Source organism: Anastrepha obliqua, chromosome 3 (genome assembly GCF_027943255.1).
Source record: "Anastrepha obliqua isolate idAnaObli1 chromosome 3, idAnaObli1_1.0, whole genome shotgun sequence".
NCBI lineage: Eukaryota > Metazoa > Arthropoda > Insecta > Diptera > Tephritidae > Anastrepha > Anastrepha obliqua.
The window spans coordinates 73,936,761-73,943,870 of record NC_072894.1 but is presented as its reverse complement, the minus strand read 5'-3'; positions in this window follow the sequence as shown (position 1 = coordinate 73,943,870).

Sequence of the window (7,110 nt, the reverse complement as noted above, 5' to 3'; positions counted from 1 at the left end):
TTTGGGATTTTTAGTTCCCTGCATCAGTATCAATGAATCTCCGAAAACCATAAACTTTTACTACTAAAATGTGTTGCTCTGCTCTTTTTACAACTTTTATTTTGGTCTTCAGTTTCTTGTACCGGATCTCTCTTTAGTGATTTTTGTACGCATGGCTAAATTCTCAAACACTTATTATCCTTTAATTGAGTTCTAGTTATTTTACCGTTCCATCCTTAGGAACCCATCTTTAGGCAAATCAAACGCAATGAGAAAACCACCAGATAGCATCACGAGGATGGCACTAGACTGGAACCCACAAGGAAGCAGAGATCGCGGTCGACCAAAAAACACTTGGAGAATGCTGCGCAAACTAGCAGATGCCGACATCTCATGGGACGGTGCAAAAACAACAACACAGAATCGTATAGCCGGCAATAAATTAAGCGCAAATATTTTACCAAAAACCAAAATATATTTTAATTTAAATCCTTATGAGCTCGGGTGACTCAGGTATTCGCTAAATGATCATCTAACATTTGGCCCGCATTTGAGATTATACTCATGGCGATTACTTATGTATATTCTAAAAAAACTTACAGAGTAAAACGAAAATTATATTTTTTTTTAATACCGTTCAGTTATCTTCCAATCCCTTTTCCTTCGCGGGACCACGCAAACTAGAACAGTCGATTAGAAATTAGTAATTTTTTAAATACTTATAATTGATATCATCGATCAGTTAGGAAATGTCAAAATTATTAAAAAATTTCATTGAAAAATTTGAGATGGCACATCTTGTAAAGGGTGGTCAATTTAAAGGTAATGGATGTTAATTTTCAATAAAACAAAGAGAATTCAAATTGGTTGGGCAATCTTTATTACTTTTGGGTAGAACCATTAATGACACTTATTTTTTAAAGATAATTCCTTTCAAATGTTGGCCGCCACTACGCCGTAATTCAGCCATGCGTAAACACCAATTTTGAATGACTCGCTGGAGACCTTTGGTCGGTATCTCGTGAATAATTTTAGTAATGTTGGCCTCCAATACCTCAATCGAAGCTGATCTATCCACAAATCATTTACACTTTACATAATCACACAAATAAAAGTCCAAAGTTGTGATATCCCACGATCTTGATAGCCAATCCACTAGTCCGAGGCGAGAGATAAATGCTTTGTAGCATTGGCTTTATGGCAAGTGGCGCCCTCTTGTTGGAACCAAGCGGTGTGGAGAATACTGCCTTCAATTTCCGGTACCAAAAAGTCATTTATCATGGCGCAATAGCGTTCGTCATTCACTGTTACATTGGCGTCTGCCTCACCTTTGGAGAAATATAGGCCGATGATTCCTTCAGTCGATATATACACACATATATATATTTTCCCTCGTTATTCCTAGGTGGAACAAAGGGCCTCAAACCCATAGACCACACCAAACGGTTGTTTTTAATGCATGTAATGCCTATTCTTGAATGGCTCTCATCGCTATATACCACAATTTGGCCTTAGCATGAGATCAATAATTGTACGATTTGTAAACGGTATTGAGGCGTAAGATTTTCCATGAAGAAATGCCAATGAATGCTGAGAAAAATCATATATTTAGTTTGACACTAGTCACGCGAGATCTGTCAAAAAACCCCTATTGAAAAAAGTACCTCCAATCTGATAACCCTTTATATATAAGTACAGATGAGTACTTTCCCTATATTTTTTTTTTTTTTGCCAGGCAGCGTAGATGAATGGATTGGTGCGTGACTAACATTCGGATTCAAATCTCCGGGCAGGAAACACAAAATAATAGAAAAAATGTTTGTAGTAGCGGTCGCCCCTCGGCAAGCTCCTCATAAAAAACCATCTGCTGTTCGGAGGCGGCATAAAAATGTACGTGCCCCCATTTGTGGAATCAAGCCACACTCCACAAATTAGTCAGTTTAGATTATTATAAACGGCGAATCACATAAAAGGCTTAAATTAAAAAAAAATAAAAAACAGTATCTATAAATTAAATATACAAAAAGTCAAAAGGGATGAACGCGAATAGTACATGATTCAAATAATTGTATACACAAATGGTAGACAATGTTGGTAATTAAGTGTATGTGGATTTGTAAAGAGGCCGCCACGAATTGTTAGTTCGATTTGTTAGTACTCATGTATGTATGATTGTAATAATACAAGGACCATATGTAAATAATCAAATTCTCTTTCCTCGATAAGTTTTGCCCCTGCAAAGAAACCGTTACAACATTAAATTTTCCATAACCAACGCAGTGCTGTGATATTTGTATAGGTTTCACCCAGCAAAACAAAAAGTGGTCTTATGTGCCTTAGCGTACCCCACGACGATGTGATAGCCACAAATAAAATACTAAAACCATTGAAACGAAAGTCTAATTCGAACATGGCTTTAAAAAAAGTTTTAATTCTAATTGTGTTAGTATTGTTTTAACTACACGAAAGTATTGTACAAATATGTATAATGCCACGTATGGCACCCACAATCTATAAAACCAATCTGAAAGCAACACTCGCTTCTACAAACCTATGCGTGTACTTTAGGGCGGGTCAAATGTTTTCTCAACTTTGTTTAGGCGACCACAGCTCTAAAATGAGTTTCGAGCGTCCTTATAATTCATTTTAGTTATTAATATCAAATAATTTTTTTTTTATTTTATCACATTGTTCTTTTTTTTTTTTGTTTTTTGTGTGAGGCAAATGTATGTATATATGTGGTTTTTGAGTACGAAAAATAAATTTCAGATATTTATTTTGCTTAAAAATCCATTAGAGAGCATAGCATCAGTTACAACCTGCAGTTTTGCACATTAATTCAATTGCGGAGCAAAAATGTCAGTTGAGGTCCGTAAACGACTTCTTTTCGATTTGTCCAACACAATAGAATAGATGACGAAATGGCAGCTCAGTACAATATAAACACACAACAACCAATGTAATGGTAGTTTTATCTGTATCGCCTAATTACACTGCATTACACAAAACACTAGGGTATGTCAATGAATTCTGGTAGTGGGGAGAATCGTGTATCGAAAGTGCATTTGCAAGTTCACTAAATTTTTGTGTCTAATGCAGGCCACACAGGACGAAACAATCGACGGAAAATGTTGTCAACTTGCGATCAGTTGCGTGTGTGTGGCGAAGTTGACGATTTTTCCTTCGGGTTTTGCAATCGGTTGCATTTGTGCAGCGAAGTTGACGATTTTTCTCATTTCTCTTGAAATTTTTAAGTATGCACTTAAGCGGACAATGGTACACATTAAGAAAAATATTTAATAAGGCAGACCGATAGTCTTAGCTACTACTGCCTTTCGTAATCTAATATAATTATTCATAATAATATTTCTAATAAATAAATATATAAAATAATTTATTAAGAAACTCGAAAGATTTATTCAGAGACCAGGAATCATTGTGGAAAAATAAAAGCGACGAATATAAAGACAGCAATGTACGATTGAAATCGTGGCAAATTGCATTAAAACACTCAGTAACGAACCTTTTCTGGGTGTTTGTCCGAGCTCTTCCTCCTATTTGTGGCGTGAGTCTTAATGTTGTTCCGCAAATGGATGGACCTATAGTTTCAAGCCGACTCCGAACGGCAGATATATATTTTTTATGAGGAGCTTTTTCATGGCAGAAATACACTCGGAGGTTTGCCATTGTTGACGAGGGGCGATCGCTATTACAAAAAAACGTTTCCTTCATTTTGGTGTTTCACCGAGATTCGAACCTACATTCTCTCTGAATTCCAAATGATTGTCACGCACCAACCCATTCAGTTACAGTTACCAGGGGATTAATAACTAAAATTAAAAATAATGAGTTCCCAAATACATTTTAGAGCTATGCTCCCGCGGACTTTTTCGATCAGAATTATCAGTAGAATACCCGCCCTAATGTACTATTCGCATAATGGAAGGACCAAAAACTAGCTTATTATACCCTAATATAAGGGAACAATTATTTAAATAGTGGAACGAAGTAAAATGCATGCATCCATGCTTACATACATGTATGTATGTATATGCGAATATATGTGGCTAAGCATACTTGCGAACAGGATGGAACAAGCACATACATACCAAATGTTAAGTTGCGCCACAATTTCATTTAATTTGTAGTACCGCCGTGTAGGCAATTCTAACCACTCGACTTATTTTAGCGCCATTCCACTAATAATAAGCTGGTGTGATGACGAGCAAACCACTTTGTATAAAATCAGTTACTATATACATACATGCAGCCACATGGGTGTACGAGTAAATTTGGGTATGTGCGTGTGTGTGATCATAATGATTTCCATTTCGTCCTTTGCCTTTTCGCCCAAATCAGTTGACTATGCGTTGAGGCATACCACATTGCCTGCTGCTATTTTACGCTTGATGATAAGCAAATCCATGTGGTTAACCACTCGCATGATGAGGCGACCAAACTATGAGCGTATTAATGTGAATACATATATGTTCATAGATTTGTACTTAGATAGGAGATAGTTTGTACCCAATAAACCGAGAAATCGTACTTTATCCGTGTTCTTACAAACTAATCGCTGGTAGTTCGAGCCGGTTTTGGGATATACTCGTAGGTATGTAGCTCATACATTTTAACTTTCAATATTATCGCCACTTTGGTTATCTGATCCGTTAATGCCTTACAATGAGTTGATGCTGCAAGTTTTTCAATTGCAATAGTGAATTTAGTTTATATCCAGAAACGTGTTAGAATCTCTATGTAAGCAGTTCTACCAGAGAATGTTAATGCATTAACATTCTCTGGTTCTACTACATCAACTGCATGTTTGTGCTTCCCGAACAAAAACAGCGGCCCATATATGGAGCCTTGATTATTGATAAGAGCTCTTTATAAGGGCCACAACAATACGAACGTATTATGCTTAAAAGTCCATTGAACTCTCCAGTTTTAGCTCAAAGAAGTTATTTCGGAACATGGCTAACGCCACCTAAATCAGTGTGGATTTTTTTTTATTCCACCCTCATCGTTTCTAAATGGACAGATAAACATCTCTCACACCCAAAAAAAAGCAAAAATCAGACTATATATTGACCAACACCTGACTCCTATTGATCAATGCCAAATCAAAGTTTGCTTGACGCCAAGGTTGCGGCAGTCAGGGTTGTGGAGAGCGAGTTTGAACATAGATCTATCCCAAAGATATGCAAACAATCAACAGTTTCACTCACGATGGTAGCCAACCTAGATTTTGGCATGAACTTTTAGATACGTTTCTCTTCCAGGAAGGGGAAAGACGAGCCCAAATTGCCGAAGAGAAAACCGTTTCTCTCTATGCAATGCAAGGGTAAATGTTTAGTGTAGCCTAAAGAACATTTTGTCGCTCAGTTAGTACAGTTAGAAAACGAGGTAGCATTTTCCAAGCGGAAGTAATAGTTATTGGCAAAGTCTACAATAATATAATTTCCTGTAATCATGGTCGATGATCATGTCTCTTATTTTGGTTCTCGAAAATCGAAAGAAATAAGAGAGCAATTTACTTGAATTAGGGAATCGGGATGCGCTCTAGAAAGTTCAATTACCCTTTTTGGGTTAGGTTAGCGTTATATAGTTCCCCAAGCGAGAGTTCACTTCGACGAATATACAAAATTTCGATGCTTGTGAAAACCGTTGGGAAAAAGGGAGAAAAAAAAGAAGAAAGAAAGTAAAGGAGAGAGCTTGAATATATATATATATATATATATATAATTGGCGCGTACACTCTTTTTGGGTGTTTGGCCGAGCTCCTCTTCCTATTTGTGGTGTGCGTCTTGATGTTGTTCCACAAATAGAGGGACCTACAGTTTCAAGCCGACTCCGAACGGCAAATATTTTTATGAGGAGCTTTTTCATGGCAGAAATACACTCGGAGGTTTGCCATTGCCTGCCGAGGGGCAACCGCTATTAGAAAGAGCATTTTCTGCATTTTGGTATTTCACAAAGATTCGAACCTACGTTCTCCGAATTCTGAATGGTAGTTACGCTCCAAGCCAATCTGCTACGGCGGCCAACGTAACGTTTACAAATCATACAATTGTATTACTAAAATTGACGCTCTGTGAAAAGTGTTCATCGCGGCAAATTTCATCAGGCAAATTTGCCATATTTGGGTTGAAGAGCAACCCGAAGCCATTCAATAACAGCCATTACATTCATAGAAAATAGCCATTTGATACGGCCTATGGACTGGAAAAATCATAGGCCCATAGACGAGGCTGACGCCTTCTTACATTGATGAACTTAATGGCGAACGTGATCTTCACAACCCATACTGACCGTGAAACAATGGATTTACTGCATTCTCGTTCCAGTGAACAATTTATCTCTAGTCTCGCGCCAGTGGATTGGCCGCCTAGATCGTGTGATGTCACACCTTTGAACTTTTATTAGTGGGGGTATGTAAAATCGAAATTCCTTGTGAATAAACCAGCTTGTATAGAGGCATTAGAAGCCAACATTACTAAAGTCATTCATGATATCGACCGACCGACCGACTGAAATCCTCCAGTAAGACATTCTAAATTAGTGTTTACGGAAAGTCGAACGGCGCAGTTGCGGCCAACATCTGAAAGCCATCATCTTTAAAAAATAAAGTCCATAAATGGTTCTACAAAAAAATAATAAAGATTGCCCAATCAATTGGGAAAAAGATTGGAAGATACACCTACTGGTAAAAAACGTTTGAGTCTCTGGCACAAATTGAGTCAATTCCCATAAATTCGCATTTAATATCGGCTCTAGTACTCCTCTAGCTAACTAGTTGCCATTCGGAAAATTATTATTATTTTTATACTTTACTATAATAATTAATTTATTAAATATATTTTGGAGGCTCGGTAACTGGACCATTCGGATTGAGTTCATATTTCATGCAGCTAACCAGAAAATCTTTAAACAAAAGTTTTCCTTTTTCTTTCATTAGATGAACTAAATTTCTCTCAAAGTTAGAGTAGCCTCCGACTCTTTTAGCAAAATAAACACACTGCGATCCCAACATCATTTTAGCCTCCTCCCACTCGTTCAGATTGTATGGTTTTATACATATACATAAAAAAACCATATACATACAGATAAATGTGTAACGGGTGATTTTTT